A 22555-nucleotide genomic window follows, 5' to 3' on the forward strand; every position below is an offset into this window, starting at 1 on the left:
TGAGCTTGCCGTATTCCAAAAAGTATGATGCTAGATTGGCAGCTTGTTTTCGCTCTGTTCGAAAAGAGCGGACCCTGCGGAGGGCAGAGCCTTAGATCCTGATCTTTTGCAGATGCCTGACGAGGATGGAGTGTGACATGGTGTTGAATGCCATTGATAGGTGCATGACAATGAGGGCTGTCATGTCCCCCTGTCTAGGATCACGCAGATGTCATTGGTGGCTGCAATAAGAAGTGCTTCCGTGCTGTGGTTGGGCCTGAAGCCTGATTGAGTGGTTTTGAGGAGCTGGTGGTTACCGAGGTGGTTGGTGAGGTGTCAGTTGATGAGCTTTTCTAGTACTTTGGCTGGGTATGGTAGGCGGGAGATCAGTCAGTTATTGTAGAGTGTGGTAGGGCTGGATTACACATGACCTGCGACACACTATCTGTGCATCTTGTGTGAATGTGGCTGTGTTCTTGTTTATAGGATAAGCATGGAGTATAATATTCACACCCACCCATGCCTCTGTGAGTGTGTGTTTATGTACAGCAGGCAATCTACATCCTGTAGAGTGCTCATCTCCTGGCGTATGGGTGTGTGCGGACACCTGTGAGCAGAGCACGAGTGGGTGCAGACCTACCGAAACCTGTGTGGACCCAGCTGCTCTAGTAGTTCTATCATACACAGCTGTTAATTTCATGGAAAAGCTATTTTTATAGGTGAAAAGTTTCAGAAAGCTGTGGCCTTTTCCCATTATCATCACTGCCAATGAAAAGTGTGCGCAATGCTTTCTTCATTCATCAAAACAGTTTAGCATGTGATTAGTTACTCTACACCAGTATATGTTCCTGGTCTTCTTTAGTTAATAGGCTTTCATTTTGTTTTGACTTTGCTTTTGTTTATATGTGTTTAGTTATTCAAATTCACTGTGATGTTTCAGAACCAGGCATCGTTATTTTGTACGCCCCAGCAAGTGTCAACATTTGATAGTAGTGTATCAGCAACTGCAATCTCTTCTTGCACGGTAACAGCATTTGGTAGCAGACCATGGGCGAGTTAGCCTCTCCCACTGAAGTGCATCCTATGTAAAGTTAAGTTTCATGAAAATTGTAAATACATTGTTATGTATTACAAGAATTCGCACAATTCAAATAAAAAACGCAAACATGGAATTACTTGTCCTTACTGATTTAAACAGCATTATTTAATTCTGAGCAATTTTTTTATGAAAACACAAAAGACTTCATCAAATATTTAAACAACAAAAAAAAAACCTCGATAAAAAAACAGCTTGAACGCTTTCAGGATTATTTAATTTAAAAAATACTGGACTTTTGATGGCCGACCCCCCCCCCCCCCCCTAAATTGTAAGTGATCAATGTATTTTAATTCAATCTCATATCTAAATACAAAGTGTATATCCACATAAAGTGACACGATGATTCTGTTATCCCGAATTGCAAAAACAATTGTCACCTCGTACATTTCGGAATCCCAAAGGGAATTTGAATATATTGCTTAAAAACACTTTCAGAGTTATTTAGAGTTCGGCAGGGTCGGAGGCTTGCAGTAAACCCGATGGGCTCACGTTTGCCAAACTTGCCCTTCACCCGCCTCATTTAGAAGTGGGAAGGTTCAGGGTTTCCACCAGCGGAGCCTCACACGTCTCTTTCGGTGGAAACAAATAGTGCAGGTAACAATGACAGTCGCCCTGCTCTATTTGGGACTGGGTGTGAGTGCTACTAGATTCACCTTCCTGGACTACTAGCTAGGCATGGCGGTGCTGGGCAGTGAAAATCATCAATAGCCCCTCCACAGGCAGGCTTCATGGTGCAGGTTCTATTCAAGCAAATTCCAGCTTAGAGGTTTGTGTAGAGGAAAACAGAACTGAGGAGCAGGGAGAAACAACAGGGCGCCTGCTCAGAACCTTTTTAGGAAGCAAGGGACCCCTATATAATAACTAGCTAAACATAGGGAAATTAAGCAAAAAGGGGAAAATTTAGCTAGGCATTGATTCAACACATTATATCTCTGAAGTAAAAATAACTTAAAGTAAACAAACCACCATATTATAGCAAAAGATGGCTATACACTCATATATATATATATCAAAAACTTTTCAGTTTCTTGTTTCATATATGGATTATATTTTAACTTTTTGTTATTTTTATATTTCATTTACAGCAATACAGTTGTACATCCACAATACATGACAGATGTTAGAAGGATGAAGGCAGTGCGGCAGGTGTCAACTACGCGCGTTTCGGCATACATGCCTTCATCAGGTTGCCGTCCATTACGCATATATAAATAATAGAAGCTCGTATTCGGGTATCACTGGAGTTTTTTCTCAAAGTCTTGATATATTTAGTTATAGAGCCGAGAGTGAACTTTCAATCAGCAGATACAATTATCGCTGGCTTGTTAGCGTGCAACGATAGCACTTTCTCTTCCGCATGAACTGATCTATTTCAGTAGTGTATAGTTACACGCTACATGGCGGTGACGATAATTCACTAAAATAACGTTTTCAAGTGATTCAGGCTTAAGGAGAGTGATCCTTTTCAAAGGCGGGTATATATTCGAATCTTCCCTTTACGCGGTCTGTTCACAAGACGGTCGGCTGCCCGGTCGGCGGTCGGCTGCCCGTAGCCGACCGTCTTGTGAACAGTCCGCGTAAAGGGAAGATTTGAATATGTACCCGCCTTTGAAAAGGATCACTCTCCCTAAGCCCGAATCGCCTGAAAGCATTATTTTAGTGAATTATCGTCACCACCATGTAGTGTGTTACTATACACTACTGAAATAGATCAATTCATGCGGAAGAGAAAGTGCTATCGTCGCACGCTAACAAGCCAGCGATAATTGTATCTGCTGATTAAAAGTTCACTCTCGGCTCTATAACTAAATATATCAAGACTTTGAGAAAAAACTCCAGTGATACCCGAATACGAGCTTCTATTATTTATATATGCATAATGGACGGCAACCTGATGAAGGCATGTATGCCGAAACGCGCGTAGTTGACACCTGCCGCACTGCCTCCATCATTCTAACGTCTGTCATGTATTGTGGTTGTGCAACTGTATTGCTGTAAATGAAATATAAAAATAACAAAGTTAAAATATAATCCATATATGAAACAAGAAAATGAAAGGTTTTTGATATATATATGAGTGTATAGCCATCTTTTGCTATAATATGGTGGTTTGTTTACTTTAAGTTATTTTTACTTCAGAGATATAATGTGTTAAATCAATGCCTAGCTAAATTTTCCCCTTTTCGCCTGCTCAGAACCTCACAGAGCCTACTGTGGAGCTGATGGTGCCTTGCTCCAATGTAGGTTTAGGGATACGTGTTCGGTAGGTGGAGATGTCTAAATCGGCAGGGGGATACTGTTGATCTGGTGGGCCGCACTCCACGGTCGAAATGACTCTTATGCCCGCATTAGATGTAATGGGTGAAAACTAGGGGTGGGTGAAATGTTCCATTACGCCGGCGGAATAGGCAGAATTTTGGCAACTATGCGTTACTCTATTAACGCAGAGTTCCAGCCACATTCGGCCAATCGCCATGTGTAAAATTTCTTCTCACGTGCGGCTCCAGGATGGTAAGTTGGCAAGTGAGATTTGGCGCCCCCAAGTGCGAATTCTGCCCACCCATAGTAAAAACGTTCAGAATAGGATTTATGGGGCCTCAAATTCCACATATTTTCCTTGTTTGACTATTTTTCAGTGGCTTACCATAGGTGTATTATCCTCAGAGACTTGGGAGGTAAGTGTCCCTGTTGACACCAATTATGACTTCTTTTACAACCAAAATGTGGATTGGGGGGACACTTTCTTTGCTTTCATGAATTCCTGTGGCTCCTTTGCTATGCCACTGCTTTTTCCATGTAAATAATCAAATCCTATTAATGACTTCACTTGTAGCAGAGCTTCTTCACACTATTGTTTAGTAGCTATTATTAGTACGATTTCTAATTTTGAAGTCTCCAACATTCATGTCTTCCAATTAATAAAATATCACCCCCCCCACCCCTGAGGAAGCATTACCTTTTTGTACAACTTTTGGAATGATCCTTTCTTAAGGATACGGTTTTTACAACCTAAATCCAAGCCGACAAAAGTAACACAAAATAAATAATTTACATTGCATGTTGTTGCAATCTCTTCTGCAAGCGTGTAGCCAAAACCAGCATAGAATTCCAAAGCTGGTAAATTGTTATTACGATTTCCCCTCAACGACGTCCAACGTAGGAAGGTTTTTCATGTTCCATACAGTGGTTGTGACCTAAGTAAAGGAACTACTTGTCTTTAAAAGGCCTCCAATATTGGCCGAAATGTCTATGCAGCATAAAGTTAATCCAGCTCATTAGAGAATTAGTGGTGATTTTAAACTTGCTTGCTAGGTTGACGTCAAATGGAGGTCTCACTCAAAATCTGATGTAATGGTCATCCAATGTAGCTGGACCAAAACTGACTGAAGTTGAACCCTGATCAATGCCCAACAAAGAGTCGCCCTTTTGCATTTTTGTTTGAGCACCATGATTTCCATTTTGCAATATTACTGCATTGTTATTGTTCTGTGCATACACATATTCTGCAAGTCTGATGATCAAACTTAGGAGGAGTAGATGATAATGTCACCCACCCATTCCACAGATATTAACACGGTATGGTCTTAGCCCCTATTTTTGAAGGACAATCCCAAGACATAATACATTTTGGGGCAAGTCTGCCAGATATCAACTCTTTACAACTGTGGCCTTCAGGCAGTCCTGGCAGGGGCCATTCTCAAAATCCATCCATCTGGAAAGCGTGACGCCTCACGTGTGCTCAGTCTTCCACCATGTACCCAAATGAAGATGACCCATAAAGGCAGTAATGCATCATCCGTCACCCGATGCTGGATCTTGCACCACTGCAGCCTTCAGGTCTAACAAGCTGCCTCGCCTTGGAAATTCCAGACTCGGTGATCCAGGACTCCTGTGGATCCACGGATGAATGATCGGCCCAGAAATCCACCTAATATATTGACAGCACCTTCTCTCTTACTTACCTCACTCTACCTGCACTTCCAATATGGACATTTGCCAAAACTTTGTCGGAGCCATCAAGTAGGGAATTAATGCAGTTTAAGGCTGGGTCGTCTTTTGCAGTTGTTGAAACCAGCACCTCATTCCAAGAACTGGTTTTCTAAGCTGCGTTTTCAGCAATAATCAACTTTCTTTAAACATTTTTTGCTTCTGGGGTATGGTAAAATTCCAATAATAGTACCAGCGCTTGGTTCGCTGGCCTTGTAGTGTTTGGGCGTCCGGTTCTTTTGCAGAGATGTGTCTGGATTCACTTCTCTTGTGTGCAGTGTTGGCCACATGGCAGCCTTCTTTTGCAGCCTGTGCACCTCCAGTCTTCTCCCTTGCAGCGTTCAGTGATTCACTCTGGCAGTGTTCTGTGGCCTGCCCTCCCTTTGTATCTCTGCCAGCTTGTCTACAGTTTGTCTACATTCATATTGCAGTGTTAGGGTTTGCTTGTCTTCTTGCACAGTAGGAATAAATATGGGCGCGTGCTTACAAAGTGTGGCCCTCGACATACAACTATGGGGTGCTGTGCAAGAGCAGTGCGTGGAATACCGCATGGAGATCCAAGTACAATCCACTCTGTTGATATCTTTCTTTATACAGCGCCTAAGAGGGGGTGCAGCACCTTTATTTGTTTCCAGCTGAGGTATCCCGTAAGGAGATGTCTTTGACTCCTTCAGGCAGCGCAGGATGCATGAATTAGAGCGTGAAGGGTGTGTTTCGGGTAGTTCTAGATCTTGAGTGCTTTGCAGGAGAAGGTATCACTTCTACTCCTTTCACTTCTTAGTCTCAAGCCAGCCCATGCCATGACTGTATGTGTTTTGTTGGCCATCCAAATCTTGATCTTATCTAAAAGGCAGAGGGACATATTGGGGTTTTATGCCCTCAAGGTGACAAATCAGATCTTGAATCTAAGGTGGGTGTGAACCAACGATCATACTTTCCCAATTCCCTAAAGATTTGTGAGGGAAGCTCCTCAAATATGCCATCTAAGTTTCTTGCTACTAGTGAATATGGTGTTGCCTCTCTCCGGGTGGGACAGGATCAATACTTGGCCAGCTGTGCTGTAGACTGTTCACGTAGGCAGTATGGCCATGAACGGTCTGGTTTGTGTCTGGCCACTCACTAGCTTTGTCCATGCCATCTTACAGATCTGATTTCAATGCCTTTATGTGGTGCTTCTCAGTGATCTGCTCTCAGTCTCACTCTTTTTAATGTTTATGTAACCCCTTTGCCGCCCTGACTTGTTCTTTTGCTTATGCTGATGATGTGCAGCAAATCACTCCGCTAACAAACAATTGTCCTACTTCTCAGAATCAATTTAAGGAGAGCATATGGTCCAGTGCCTCCTGGATAGACATCAATTCCTTGCTTGTCAGTTCAGGAAAAATTGAAATAATAATTTTGGGAAATCATTCCTCTCTGTTGAATGATTCCTGGTGGTCATACGGCTCTGGTGTTGCCACTACACTGATGGAATCACACATAACTTGTCACTCATTTTTGATTCCGCTCTCTCTTCAGCTCCCACATCAATACGCTGTCAGCAGTTTGCTTTTTGTTTCTCAGAACTCTTAAGATCCATCAGAAGGTGTAGACTTTGCTTGCAATGCACCCAGAATTAAAAATGTGCATATAACTAATATCTAGTATTCTCTTGAAATGCATTACAAATCGACCACTCAGATTGGTAGCCCTCTCTTGCAATACATCAATTGTCAACATTTTACCTGTGTAGATATCACTGCGCTGGGCTCTCTTTGGTTTCATAAGGGACCTCGGGATTCTTTTCTTTGTGTCTTCTGCATGTCTTCTTGTCTTGGTATTTCATGCAGTGTATATACACTGAGTAGCTTACTCTTGTGTCATTATTCGAAAGCTTATTTTAAGTTCTATATTTATCACATTGTTTCAAATATAAACAAAAAGAACATATTTTAAGAGGTACAAACGGCATCATTATGAGAAGACAAATGTTATATCACTTTATGAACTTAGAAGTACCAATAGCAGCTTAACCCCTTCGACGCTCATGACGAGCTGAGTTACGCCTGTCGTACGCTCATGACGAGCTGAGCTCGTCATGAACCGTGGGTTTTTAAAAACTTCAGCACACAGCGGGAAAACGGCCAAGCGCATGGTGTTAAAGTATTAAAACACAAAATAGCCTCATCTCTTAATTAACAAATAATTTGAGTATCCAGTAGCCTAACGCTATGATAAATCAAAAATACATATCTAAGTAAAGAAAAAAGTAAAAAGCAGTGGCAACCTGTACAAATAGCAAGGGGGTGGGGGGGTGTCAATTAGCAGGGAGGGGGTGGTCGGGGCACAAACGCACACATAAACACTCACACTCATGCATTCATATATGCACGCACACACACACATCCACTCACAATACTCACTTCCATATATTTGTACATGCACACACCAAACATTAACAATATAATTATACTTACCTGTGCAGCTCTGCCTCAGAGATCCCACGAGCGATGGGACTGCTGCCGTCCCTCAGTGGTGGACCTAAGGTCAGACAATGGGGTCAGGCATCCAGCTTAACTAAGGACAGTCAATGCGGGATTACAGCAGTCCCAAGCCTCGGAGGTCCCAGGAAGGTTGGGACTGCAGCCTTCCCTCATTGGCTGACCTTAGATCAGCCAATGAGGGAAGGCAGCAGTCCCTCACTCGTCACAGAGTGAAATGGGGTCAGTGAGGCTGATTGACACAGCCCAGGGCACTTCAGGGCTTAAGCCTGAAGCCAGGGCTGGACTGAGAACCAACACCGGCCCTGGCAAAGTGCTCGGCCGGGCCCCTGGGGGTGCGACTGAGCTCTTTGTTGGGCCAGTTTTCGGCCGATTTTGTTACAAGGCCGCTTTTGCAGCTTTGCTGCAAAACGGGCCCCTGGGCCCAAAACGGGCCCCCACCCTTGCGGCGCAACGGGGGATTGCCCGGTGCCCGCAACGGCCAGTCTGGGCCTGCCTGAAGCGCCCATGTCTGAGGCAATCAGTGACGCTCCCCCTTGTCACGAGGGGGAGGGCCTCAAGGGACTTTGCCAGGCTTTAGATGCCCCTCCCACAAGAGCTGTGACATCTTCACTCTGGCAAAATTCAGCTCTGGTAACCCGTAGCCTGCACATTTAGCAAATGTCAAGCTCCTTGCTGCCTTATCTGAAAATCAAGAGTGTCTGAAAGGCTGACCTTTGCTCAACCTGACTGGCATTATTTATAGTGGCAAAAAGGTGTGGGGGCAAGTCCCCTCAGCCCATTAGAATGGGCCGTGCGCTGGTAAAAAGGTAAAAAAAAAGGAAACTATAACCTGATATACTGTTTCAGGGAACATTTCAAACTAATATGGGGCTGAGGTGGGGGGTTCTAGATTGGGGGCATTGGAGACAACACAAATATTCCTTATTTGGGAGGGGTACCTCTTTTGGTCAATTTTGTCTGTTGCTACAGGGTTTTGGACATAGGGGTTTGGGTTTTCTTGTGTGTGTTAATTGTCGTTTGATATGGTATTGTCCACACTCCGTATGAAGCACATGCGAGGGCCTAAAATGATGTTGCAGGGGTTCAGTGACATGTGAAATATTTCTTCCATGATTTCTCTTATTTGATCCCAAAATGAGTGAACATTAACGCAATGAAAGATGATGTGTTCACTGGCTGCAGAGGAATCATCAAAACCAGAGTCAACATTGCTTGTGCGGGTGGACCTTATTTATTTATTTAGGTAAATTGCATAATATGTGGAGACATTTGTTTACAGATAGCCAGTTGTACAATATTAAGCACACTAGATCAAAAAAGTAGGCCTGTGCCGGCATTCCTAAACAGAGGGGAAAATTACATTGGACTCAACCTTTTAGACCTTCAAAAACAGCATTTACATTCTATTTGGTCACCCTCCGCCCTAAGGTTGTTAAAGAAAATTGGTAGAAAATGGTGAAGATCAAAAAAATTCTTTAGTTATTGTTCTGTTGCTACTGGATTTCTGAGGTCACAATACCATTACATTATTTGTAGAATAGGACAACTCTCTTCCTGTCTGGAGCAAGGATGCATCACATCCAGGCTGCATAGCACAAATAATGTTTAAACCGCCATCTTTGATGTTATCTGATGACCTGGAGTTCCTACTTCCAACAAATAATCATAATTTTAATACATTTGGGAACTCCTGGTGCCACCCAAGTAAAAAAAATACAGTAGCACTAATAAAATGGAAAACATAAAAAGTAGGTGCAAAGAGTGATAATCCAAGGTTTTCCTTCAGACAGACTGCAATTATAGGTAACCAGTGTTGGCAGATGCTAGAGCAGGCTTAACAATTGGTACCTCAGGCACTGTCTTTCCTTTCCCTGGTCTCTATGGACATGGATATAGTGGCATAAAAACAAAATAAATGCAGCTCTAAGAGTGATTTACAGCCTCTAGCTATATACTAAGTTGTAATTAAGAAGGTGTTAAGAAGCTAGGAATCAATCAGGGACTCAATCTATGAAACTATGGTGATCAAAATGTGTGTTATGTTCTTTCCATTGTCCCTGGCAATAATAGACGTTTATAACAGAACCAAGGCGTAAACTTGTAAGATACCAATGAACACTAGCATCAGAAGAATTTCAGTTGTGCAAGGTTGAGATGTTTCTAGGTCAAGTCTGCCTTTTTGTCTACCCAGTTAGTGCTTAGAATGGCTGGTGACATCTAAGTGTAAAAACCTCACACGTCCCTGTGTTCATGTTGTGGGTTCTTCTGCTTGTAAACAACCCCATTGCCATCTGCTGCTAGAGGAATCACTTTACACAAATAATGTGTCTGGACAGCAGCTTGAGAAAGACACTTTGAAAGAGAACCAACCCAAACCCAGTCTGCAGGTGGAGACAGTGGATCCACATCCCCTGTCTGGAAAATGTGTACAAAAGGGGGACTCTAACCACTCCGCTATGTGCTAGCTACAAGGTCTCCATGAGCAACAGAAACAGTGTTCCACAGAGTACTCAAAGGACTGCTGTGTGACCAGGGCTGGTGTCTGCCTGACAGCCAGTCTACAAGAGGTGGGGAAACATCACCTGAAGTCTGCACTTTCTGCTGGAGGAGCTGTGTGTCTGTTTAGTGCCTAGACACCTGTCTGCCTTCTGAGATGGTACACCGGTGTGCCTGGTCCTGTGGTAGGAGAGACTGTCTGCAAGAAGAAGCAAAGCATGTTCCTGTTCTTGGAAACACTCAGAGAAAGAGGGCTGCATGAAGGGCAAAGCCAGGAGGGACCCTTGCTGCAGTAGGTCTCCCATTCTGTCTCCTGTGGTTCCTGTTGAGAACTGCACCACAAGACTACTCAAGTTCCCACTTCCCATGTGCCCCACTAGCAGCTGTTGTGGATCACAATGTATTACTATTGCTAGTGGCATGAGAAGTTGTGCTGTCTCTGATGGAAAGCCGATAAGTCTAGGAATGCTGTAATTGCCAGGAACACTCATCACTCTTTCCTGGCATGAAGGTGGGCTGCAACTACATTGCCGTGGGACCCACCTGCATCGGCAATAAGGTGGGTTGCAATTGCAACACCTATGGGATCTGTCTTCACTGGCCTTGAGGGAGCTGTCTCTTGGATTCATCGTCACTGACCCGGGCTGCAAAATCCTTGCAGTGGGATCCACCTGCACCGGTCTGTAAGCAGATCGCAACTACCTTGTCATCAAGCAGATTGCACCAGCCAGAAATGGGTTGTGATGGTCGAAGAACTGATAGCTGCAAAAAGGCCCCATTGAGTAGCACTCTTGTGTTCCAGGGAGGCTGAACATGCTGAAGATGTGGGCTGTGCCTGATCTCCCTTGCAACAGCTTCAGAAGCAACACTCAAGTATGGTGGCCCCCCGCCTGCAATCCGCACAGAGGAACTGCAACATGCTTTTGCGAAAGCAAGAACATAAGACTATCTCTACCTAGAAGCTTTACAGGGGTAAGAACATAGCGAACTGATTGTGCATTTGAACCTGTAGAGAATGTAATCTGTACCTGAACTGAATTCATACCTCTACCAAAGACGGCTGGGGGACTATAACCATTAGAATCTCTCAGGTGAGAGAGAGCAGGAAAGAGGAGGTGTGGCATCTGCAGGGGGTGATTGTGATTGAGTGTTGCTCTTTATTCTCAACAGGTTTTGTGTGGTATTTAGTTCTGCTGTGATTAACATTCTTTATTTTCCAAAACGACAAGTACTGGGCTAGATCTCAGGTTACTGTGTCTATTTGTTGATTGTTGAGTTCTGACTTCTTTCCCTCTAAATTGCTTTCCTGAGAAGCCTGCACTCACTAACTGGCCAAGTTTGAAGATCCGTAGTAGGACAGACCCCAGGACACAAGCGGCAAATGATGTCTTCGACCATGGTTGGGGGCCCAGTATCCCATCTGTCCTGTTGCCTCCTGATCAGTGTCACACAATTGTACTATATATTAAAAAATCAGGTCAGTAACATGCAAAAGCCTGCACCCGACATGGCCGCTTGGAGCTGAGGCTCCGTGGTGAGCCCTTTTTCCAGCCTCTTGACTGGGGTTCCGCCGCACTGTTGTCCCACCTCGATCAGCGATTCCGCTGCCGGAGTTCGGACGAATGACCTTAGGCCTTTTGTCGCCCTTCTTGGACTTGGTTCTGCAGAGTTGTCAAGCCGCGAAGTCCCTGCCTTTGGTTCCGAGAAGATGGTGCCCATGGAGTTATGAGAACTCGCCCAGTGCCGTAAAAAGTACGCCGCCACTGGCCTCAGTTTTTCTTCAGGGGATCAGTACCACCGCCTTTGGTCCGCCTCTTGAAGCACCGCCTGCCTGCTGCAGATGTGCTCCTTGAAGTGAGGACGCAGCGCTGGCTGCATGCGGTGACCGCCGTTGCTTTTACTCACAGAGGGATAACAGGCAGTGAGTGAGGGTTCTTCTGACAAGCCTGGGACCCCTGGTGACTGGTATGGGCATGGGGGGTCTCCGGTGCCCTGTGCCCCCTTCCTTTGGACATAATTCAGTGGTGCTTTCGCAATTTGGCAATGCTCTCGGTGAGCCCTGGGATAGACGCCTGACCTCAAAATGACGCCTGCTGTGAAGTAGCATGGGGAGGCTCAGTGATGCACCCGGGGGCTCCCCCATGCACAATGCAGTTTGGCTTTCTCTACTCTTGGCGGGGACTACTCCGTGGAGTTCACAGGGGAGTTGCTGTTCGCCTTCCTGCACCTCTCTGTGATTTCGTCCTTGTCCTCCTGAGACAGATTGAGTCCCACTGCTTCTGCCCCACGCTTCTTGGCACCAGCTTGGCATCTGGGCCATCTGTGGTCTCTCACGAGCAGGGCTTCATTGTGGTGGAGTCCTATCCACCTCATCTACGACTACACAGGGATCTACATTGGCCCGGTCCTGACGTACCTGACTTTAAAATGGCAGCCTCCGCTGCCTTTGTTTCTCCGGCAGCCACTATGACACATCACCATCACCTACCCAGCCGGACATTGGGCATAGTTCACCTTGTCTCACCGCTGTGTCTCAGCTCCCTCTTTGGCTTGATTCTATGGCCCCCCACCTTCTTCTTTAACTCCCATCCTCGTAGCCTATACATCTATTCTAAACAGTTTTTCCCAGATGTTGAGACCTGAGCATGGTGGCTGATGCCCGATGGAGTTGCTAGACAACTAATGAGGAGATTGGCCCTGGTTTCCCCCTCGACCGTCACCTACCCAGCCGGGCATAGGACACAGTTCTTCCTCTTCTCCCTGCTATGGCTCCTTCCTCCCATCCTTTCCTATAAATTCTCTCAACCTCGTTGTTTGTTTACTGTACATTATTACATTATTGTAACTGATGTAATATGTAACGCAATGTTCCTCTGTTATAGCGCTCTCGTACCTACGGGTCTAGCCAGCGCTTTATAATCTTTTGATGTACCTTCTAATGCAACGTTCCCCTGGTAAAGCGCTCTGATACCTCCGGGTCTAGATAGCGCTATATAACCGTCGCAAATCAAATAAACTAAAAACTGTTTTTTCCTGAACGCTGAGACCTGAGCAACATGGCTGATGACCGGTGGAGCTGCTTGACAGCTAATGAGGGGATTGGCCCTGGTTTCCCCCTTGACCGTCACCTAGCCAGCCGGGCATTGGGCATAGTTCCTCCTCATCTCCCTGCTATTACTCCTTCCTCCCCTCCCTCCTATGAATTATTGAAACATTGTTTATGTGCACTGGTCCTACTATGCTCTTGTATCTGATGTAACTTGTAACGCAACGATTCTAAATGTAAAGCGCTCTGATACCCTCTTGGGTCAAGTTTGCGCTATATAAAACTTTATAAATAAAATCATATATAGACAGATCATACATAAAGCCTGGTATGACTTGCTCCTGGACCTTTGGTAGGTGCGTGGAAGTAATCGCCTCTGCCACAGGTCGGAAGAAAGTATTACACGCATAGATGCTGCTGATGCATGACCCACAATAGACCAAGAGGTAAAAGCCATTTGGATGTAGACTGTAATACTAACAATATTTCTGAAAAGTACTCCAATACATCAGCTAAGGTGCTTCGTAACAAAACCACATAATATTACTACACATAATTGATTGACAGTGTGCATGAGTGCATGAGTGAGGTCTTGAGGCGGAAAGCAGGGACCTGGTGCGTGTGTTTAGGCAAGTGTATACTGTGATTTTAAAACTGCACTTGTGTGAATATTTTGTGGCACTCACTTCACCCTTTTAACCAAAGACACTCGTTATTATTTTGTATTCTATAATTTGCGCAACAATTGTTTGTACTATTGGGCATTGACCCGCGGTCTTGCATTTGCTTTGCCTTACCTGCTAACCCCCTTCGCAGCTGATCGGCACTGCCTGGGGTCCTGACCACCATCCGCCATCTTAGGTGAGGATCAGTGTGAGCAAACTAGTGCTCGGCCCCTCCCGCCCTCGATGACATAAAATCCCAGAAACGCTACTGGCACACGATTGACAGTGTGCATGACTGAGGTCTTGAGGCAGAAAGCCGGGACCTGGTGCGTGTGTTTAGGCAAGTGTATACTGTGATTTTAAAACTGCACTTGTGTGAATATTTTGTGGCACTCACTTCGCCCTTTTAACCAAAGACCCTCGTTATTATTTTGTATTCTATAATTTGCGCAACAATTGTTTGTACTATCAGGCATTGACTTACGGTCTTGCATTTGCTTTGCCTTACCCGCTAACCCCCTTCGCAGCTGATCGGTGCTGCCTGGGGTCCTGACGACCATCCGCCATCTTAGGTGAGGATCAGGGTGAGCAGACTAGTGCTCGGCCCCTCCCGCCCTCGATGACGTAAAAATCCCAGAAATGCTACCGGCACACGATTGACAGTGTGCATGAGTGAGGTCTTGAGGCGGAAAGCCGGGACCTGGTGCGTGTGTTTAGACAAGTGTATACTGTGATTTTAAAACTGCACTTGTGTGAATATTTTGTGGCACTCACTTCGCCCTTTTAAACAAAGACCCTCGTTATTATTTTGTATTCTATAATTTGCGCAACAATTGTTTGTACTATCGGGCATTGACCCGCGGTCTTGCATTTGCTTTGCCTTACCCACTAACCCCCTTCGCAGCTGATCGGCGCTGCCTGGGGTCCTGACCACCATCCGCCATCTTAGGTGAGGATCAGGGTGAGCAGACTAGTGCTCGGCCCCTCCCGCCCCCATGACATAAAATTCCCAGAAACGCTACCGGCACATGATTGACAGTGTGCATGAGTGAGGTCTTGCGGTGGAAAGCCGGGACCTGGTGCGTGTGTTTAGGCAAGTGTATACTGTGATTTTAAAACTGCACTTGTGTGAATATTTTGTGGCATTCACTTCGCCCTTTTTACCAAAGACCCTCGTTATTATTTTGTATTCTATAATTTACGCAACAATTGTTTGTACGATCGGGCATTGACCCGCGATCTTGCATTTGCTTTACCTTACCCGCTAACGCCCTTCGCAGCTGATCGGCGCTGCCTGGGGTCCTGACCACCATCCGCCATCTTAGGTGAGGATCAGGGTGAGCAGACTAGTGCTCGGCCCCTCCCGCCCTCGATGACATAAAATGGTCCCCTTACCCAGGAAGCGCAGCGGACGAGCTTCTTAATCTTAACACAACCACATCACTGGGCCATTCCCAATGTGCTAAAGTAGGATCCTTAAACATCATGGGCCCCTTTGGCTGCCGGAATTGCAGATGGGATGGTAACTATATAAACCGTCCAACATTCGAAAACGCCCCTACTCTTGATTTCTCCTACATTGTCAATGCAAGGTCTCTTCCCAAACATTCCATAGAAATATGGGATATGTTACAGGAGATCAAACCAGATTTTGCTTTTCTCACGGAGACTTGGCTTGGAAAGCATAGTACCCCTGATATTGCTGCAGCACTCCCTATAGGGTATAAAATTGAAAACTTGAATCGATCAAATAAGAGGGGAGGCGGGGTAGCTATGATATTTAAAGACATTTTTTCTTGTCACCAAGAAGCAGTCACTCAAGTGGGCAAACATGAAGTCCTGATCTTCTCTATTTCTATAAATACTCAGGTGATGCTGTGTGGCGCAATCATTTATAACCCTCCGGGAAGCACGACGGATTTTAGTACCCAACTCCTTGAACAAATTCTCCCTGTCTGTCTCAAACATAAAAACATTCTAGTCTTAGGAGACTTCAATGTCCATTACGATTTGCACGATATCCACTAACTAAACATCTGGCAGCTGATATGGAAATCATGCAACTTACACAGAAAATAGCACACCCCACACACAGAGCTGGACATATGTTAGATCTTATCTTTACTAACATAGCAAACATCACTATTACAGACATAAAACCCTTGACTTGGACTGACCATCATAGGACTGCATTTAATTTCACCCTATCCACAAAGAATACAAGACCAACTGTCCAGTCCACAACTAATATAAGATGTTGGAAAAACAATTCTGTGGAGAAATTCCAAAAACATTTTCGCCATAATACTATCCTAGGAACTTCCAGTGAGCAAGAAATCCATCAGCTACTAGATAATATTGGGAAAACGTTGGATCACTGTTCAACGCCCTGCGCAAAAGATCGACCCAGACGAAAAATGTCGGAGAAATGGTATGGTCCAGATCTAAAGGTTGCTAAAAGAAAATGTACCACATTGGAACACAAATGGAGATTAAGCAAAAATCCAGAGGACAGACTTGCTTATAAAAACGAGCTGAAAATGTACAACACAGCCATAAGGAAAGCAAAAAAAGATTACTTTTCGCAAAGAATACTAGATAATAGAAACTCCTCTAAGGAGCTTTTTAAAATAGTAAAAGAACTCTGTATCCCCCCTAGCCTCACTTCAAATTTGACTCCCACACAGGAGAACTGCACTAAAATTAGTAATTTTTTTAGCGAAAAAATAGACAAAATCTATGCTTCCTTTTTGAACAATAACCAGGAACAAGCAGAGTATCATGTAGACACCACCCTGCTGGCTAGTTGTTCTACTTTCGGCCCTTTCTCCAAAGAAGAAGTTAGCAAGGCAATGCTAGAAATTAAATCAGGATCCCCATTGGACGTATGTCCACATCACATTTTTTCTCAACTCACGCCCGTATTTTGTCCAGCAGTAACGAAAGCTCTCAATTTGTCTCTGGATCAAGCTGAATTTCCAAAAGTTTGGAAAAATGCAGTAGTAATACCACTATTAAAAAAGCTGGTGCAGATATAAGGCCCACATGCATCATTGTGTCATTTTGCATTTCTTAATTTGCGAAAAATAAGGAATCGCAAATTAAGAAGTGCAAAATGCTATGCATCATTTTTTTCGGTATTTCTTTGTGATTCGGTAAAAATCGCAATTTTTACCGAATCCCAAAGAAATACCGAATTCTTAAGTTAATTTTCGCAATTCCCATTGATTCCTATGGGCCAAAAGGCCCATAGGAGTCAATGCAAATTGCGAGTGGCACTTAGAAAATTTCATGGGTGCAGGGGGGGGGGTCCAAAGGACCCCCCCATGCACCCCTGAAATGTATTTTTCGCATCATGTTGCACACACACATGTCCTAAGGACATGTGTGTCCGTAACATGAATGTTGAAAAAAAAGCATTTTCAACATTTTAAACACTTTTTCCAAATTTACCGAGTGGTTCAACCACTCGGTAAATTTGGCACCCTATTTGCGAATTTTCACTTTTTAAAATAATGATGCATTGCTTTTAAGAAATCGCACATCTGCGACTTCTTAAAAGCACCCGCAATTTTAGAATTCGCAAACATGTTACGAATTCTAAAATTGCTTCATGCATCCCAAAAAGCACTTTTGCATTCGCAAACGGCCGATTTTAAGAAATCGCACCGTTTGCGACTACAAAAATGCTTGATGCATGTGGGCCAAATAACCCGGCTAACTATCGCCCCATCTCACAGCTGCCAGACCTATCAAAGGTTTTGGAAAAATTAGTATATAAACAGCTGTCAAATTTTTTAGAAATCAACAATCTGCTTGATGTCTCTCAAACGGGCTTTAGATCCAACAATAGTACAGAGACAACGCTTCTAGCCGTGATAGACGATATTCAAACTCAGATTGATAAAGGAAAAACGGTTGCCCTGATATTACTAGACTTATCAGCGGCGTTTGATACCGTATCCCACAATCTTTTAATAAAAATGCTGGCCGCTAAAGGAATACAAGACAAAGCCTTGAATTGGTTGGAATCTTTTCTATCAGACAGATCTCAATCTGCCTGTTTAGGTAATTTTACATCCACCCCTCGGAAGATCAAATATGGGGTGCCACAGGGGGCAGCATTAAGCCCGACAGTATTTAATGTTTACGTATCCTCTCTTGCGTCTATTGGCAAAAAATGGGGTATCAATATTTGCTCATACGTAGATGATACACAACTGATGGTAACCCTCAATGGTGAAGAGGACGCCAAAAATAGGCTGCATAACTGTCTGTCAGAGCTATCTAATTGGATGCATAGCCACTATTTGAAATTAAACGCCGACAAATCAGAAATCCTTCTGTTCAGCGGATCCCAACAGCTTTGGGATAACACCTGGTGGCCTAATACTCTGGGCACTCCACCTAATCCAACCCTGACTGCTAGAAATCTGTGAGTTCATATTGACACTACTTTGTCTATGAAACATTAAGTCACCACAATATGTGGCAAAGGCTTTGCTATATTAAAAATGCTAAAACGCGTTTCCCATGGATTCCTATCGAATGCAGACAGATCTTAGTCCAGTCATTACTGATAAGTAGGCTGGACTATGGCAATTCGCTGTTTGTTGGTATGGCAGATTATCTATTTACGAAATTACAACTTGTCCAGAATGCGGCAGCAAAAGCGGTCTTTAACAAGAAAAAATATGATTCTGCTAAGAACTGCTTGAAAGCTTTTCACTGGCTACCCATGAGGCAAAGAGCATATTTTAAAATGTTATGTATTGCTCATAAGACTCTGCATAAAACTGGTCCTAATATCCTGCAGAATAGAATCAAGTTTTATGCACCCGCTCGGTACTTGCGTTCACAATCTACAGCCAAAGTAGTCACTACACGAGTAAAAAGAGCCAGAATGGGCGGGCGCGCTTTTTCGCACTTAGCCGCCAACATTTGGAATGATCTGCCAATAGATCTAAGGCTCACGGAATGTTATACTACTTTTAGAATAAAACTAAAGACAGCACTGTTCCCTAAAATAGAATAAACATTAGCCTCTGGCATTTGCTCACAATTTACTGTTCAATCTTAGCGCCGTGATATCCTGCAAGGATGAATGTTGCGCTTTAGAAGCACTAATACCATAACAACAATAACATAGCCTTAATTCTGACAGGCCGCCTGTTGTACTCCACAGCATTCAGTGCGACTATGAAATATTTAGGTGTAGTTATAGTGCTATGATTTTATTTTTGTAATAAAAATATAAAAACACCCTAATTGAAGCACTTTTTAACTTTGTAGACCTTTTTTCAGTGCTGTATTCTAAACCTGTGTTAATCTTGACCTTCGTGTGTACCTTTGTTTATTCAGTCAACACATATATTTTTTTATTTCTAACAGAGCACTTGCCAAAGCAACTTTTGCAATTTAACAATTTTGTAAATGGTAAGTGTTGCAGCTTAGTGATATCTATTATATTAATCTCAGAAGGATGAACGGCTGCTATGGCATGCCTAGAATTAAAAAATGGAGCAAATTAAACAAAAAACATTTGTAAAGTTCACAGTGCTGGCATATAAAGTCATCGGGGGCTTAGCTAAAATTGGTGCATCAAGTGCAGTGACACCAGCGCATAGAGTCCTGAAAGACCCATTGCACCCTGATACTTGCTGTATTTCACTACTCCAGCAGCAGCGAAGGAAGCTATTTATCTTGCTTGCACCAGGGCCCATGGCACGTTTTGCTGTGGTACTAATAGCCACCTAAAAAAAGTTGCATATCACTTATATCAAATAGAACGGTCGATAGATTATTTAATTTTTTTACTCCTTGGCTCAATTAAGTACTGCTTCTGATCTGCATTGCCCTTTATGAATAGGTGTCATCCAATTTAATGAATTAAAACAACACTCCTACACTCTGATTCGAGTGTCAGAGTGTATACCATTCTTCAGTGGTTCTATGGTTAATAGGAATGAAAGGGGAAGAAGAAGGCAGACTTATCTAGTACCTTCAGTTAGACTACAATTAGAAGATTTGTGATTTTTATAAGAGCGCTCTGATCAGATTATAACGCCAATAACGTATACTCAAAATCTAAATCTCTATCAAAAGATGAGAGTACTAAATGAAGGAAAGTCCGCAAAACCTTATCAAACGCACTTTCTGCGTCCAGCGCCAATGCCATGGTGGGAGTGTAGAAGGGGAGCCTTCTCCATAACGTGAGCAAATAGTTTAATATTATCCGTCACATATCTGAATCTGGCAACTTCATCTGCGACCATCTCTTGCAATATTAATGTTTCATCTATAGGCAGTCTTCCTGCTAAGCCTTCTCCATATTTATTAGCATTCAACACTGTATCCTTGCAGTAGCAAAAGCTGTTTCTCTTTTATATTTTTTGATTTTGTAAGTGGAAAAAACATCACCATGTGTGAGTTCCGCTGGCTGTGCAAATCTTGTACCAGCCCTTTCGCAGTATATTGTAGCAGAGTAGATTAGCTGAAGTTCGTATTCCTGATTAGGCCACAAAGATTCTGTAGCCTTCTGCTGCAATGCATTAACAGTAGCCAGCTGTTTCTGGTGCTGTTGACTTTTCATGACATGTATTATCTTTAGGTTGTGTTGTCCTAATGTCCTTATTCAATAAATGACCATTATTAAGTCCCTCATTTAGCGCGTGTCCAGCGGCCTGCCAGTTCTGCAGAGACTAGGGCCACTGCTCCACTGGTGGAGGACCACCAGCCAGGATCAGAGAACCCCCCTGCCTGGCAGTAATCTCTAAGCCATCAGAGCAACCTGTGAAGGCTGAAGAGTTTGCCAAGTGGGCACAAGTTTGCTTGTTGCACATATTCAGAAAACTTTTGTGTTTCAAAAATAAACATCCAATGCAGGAGTTTGTTCCTGGAAAACAAAAATTGAATGTCCCTGATGTGCAGGGAGTTTTGTCTCTGTGCATAGAGTGTAAACGATTTACCTTCCTGGGGCAGTTTTCTCATCTCATAATGAGGTGGGGGGCCATAGGTTTGGTAAGCAGAGCATCTGTCTTTTTTCTCCCACATTCCGTTCAAGTTCAAGTCTAAGTGAGGGCCTTTTTAGGTCTCGCCTGTCGATACGCATGCGCATCGAGCTTGCGAGACTATGGGGGCTTAACCACTCTATAACTAACTTGCAAGGAATCATGGCGATTCCTTGCAGTGCCCGTGACTTTTAAGCTCAATGCGCATGTGCGCATCGAGCTTAAAAGCGCGTGCACATGCCTCCAGCCGCCAGCCTTGCCCACTCTCTCTCTCACTTCCTCCCCCAGCTCCGCCCCCTCACTTCTTGGTTGCACGGCCGCTAGGCCGTGCCTCCCCTACTCTCCTCCCCCCTCCTCCTCCTACTCTCCTCCCCCCTCCTCCTCCTACTCTCCTCCCCTGCCTGCCGTGTCGCACCTCTCCCCGCTCCGCCCCCTCCCCTGCAGAACAGTCCAGAGACACCAAACAGATTTTTCAATCAGACTTTTAAATTAAATCACAGCAGCAATTTACTATTAAAACAAAACAATTTTGGAGCCTGCATTTCCTGAATTTTAGCAGCAATTTACTATTAAAACAATCTTAGAGCCTGCATTTCTGACTTCTTTTGGGCGCGCTGAAAGGCTGCATTTTCAGTTATTGCGAACATCACATTCAGAATGATGTTTAACTTATGCAGCGCTCTGACACCCTCGAGGTGCTAGCCTTTACACATGCATGCATACACACAGCCCTCACACATATAAGCATACACGCGCCCCTCCCCGCCGCACATACGAGTACACAGAACACACATCTTATGGTGCACACACTAGCACAGAACTGAAGGCGCTAGCCTTCACGTGCGCATGCATATACACCGCCTCAAGCATTCAGGCATACAGGCGCCCCTCCCCTTCGCACATACGAACGCACATAACACAGTTCCTACGTCTCAGATACTGGGGCATAAAGATACAAACATCCGCCTTCCCTTCAAGCCATACTAACCTCATCAGTGGAACTTAAAACTGCAGGTGACACCGCAGGGCTCCCCCTTCAGCATAGAAACACCGCGCCATTGCTGCTCCTTTAGCCCGGCACTCCGTGGGCGCTTGCTTCCATTAGAAAATGGAAGTCCCGCCCTACTAGTTTCCGGCAAAAGCACGCGCACGTCTTGATATAAAACTGGTTTCTATGCTTTTTTTCGAGACTTGCAATTCCCAAAACACTTTTACAGCAGCATTACTCATCAAGTGTTTGGCACAGCATCAGTGCAGCTTATACTGTATGCCTCTAACATTCATGACCAGGCAAACGCGTTTGAAGAAAAAGCTTTTATAAATGCTCCTTGCACATCTATGCTCCTGCCTGCCACATTTGCATTGAATAATGATGAGATGTTAAACATAAACTAATCATCTATAAAACTTGTCTGCTGGCATAACTTCAGTAGCGATAGTTCTGCCAGTATGTTAATTAACTATACAAATGGCAGTAATAATCGTGAACAGCCTTTAGACCGCAGCTTTCGTGCTGGATGTAACGGTAACATGCCAAATTCACTACCAGAAATTAGTAGGAAAAAAAGTGGGTTAGCTAAGTAGAAGCTGCTTACCATCATTTGCTATCCCAAACAAAACAAACTTGTTTTAATTGCCAGCCTAATTACAAGCATATATTCATCATGCTTCTTTAGTTGATGAAAAAACATGTAGAACGGTTAATTATGCAGACTCCACAGTATGAGTCTATATCACAAACACTTATTCAGCTTTCAACACTTTTACAGCAGCCTTACTCATTTAGTGTT

The sequence above is a fragment of the Lissotriton vulgaris genome, chromosome 1_1 (assembly GCF_964263255.1).
Source record: "Lissotriton vulgaris chromosome 1_1, aLisVul1.2, whole genome shotgun sequence".
NCBI lineage: Eukaryota > Metazoa > Chordata > Amphibia > Caudata > Salamandridae > Lissotriton > Lissotriton vulgaris.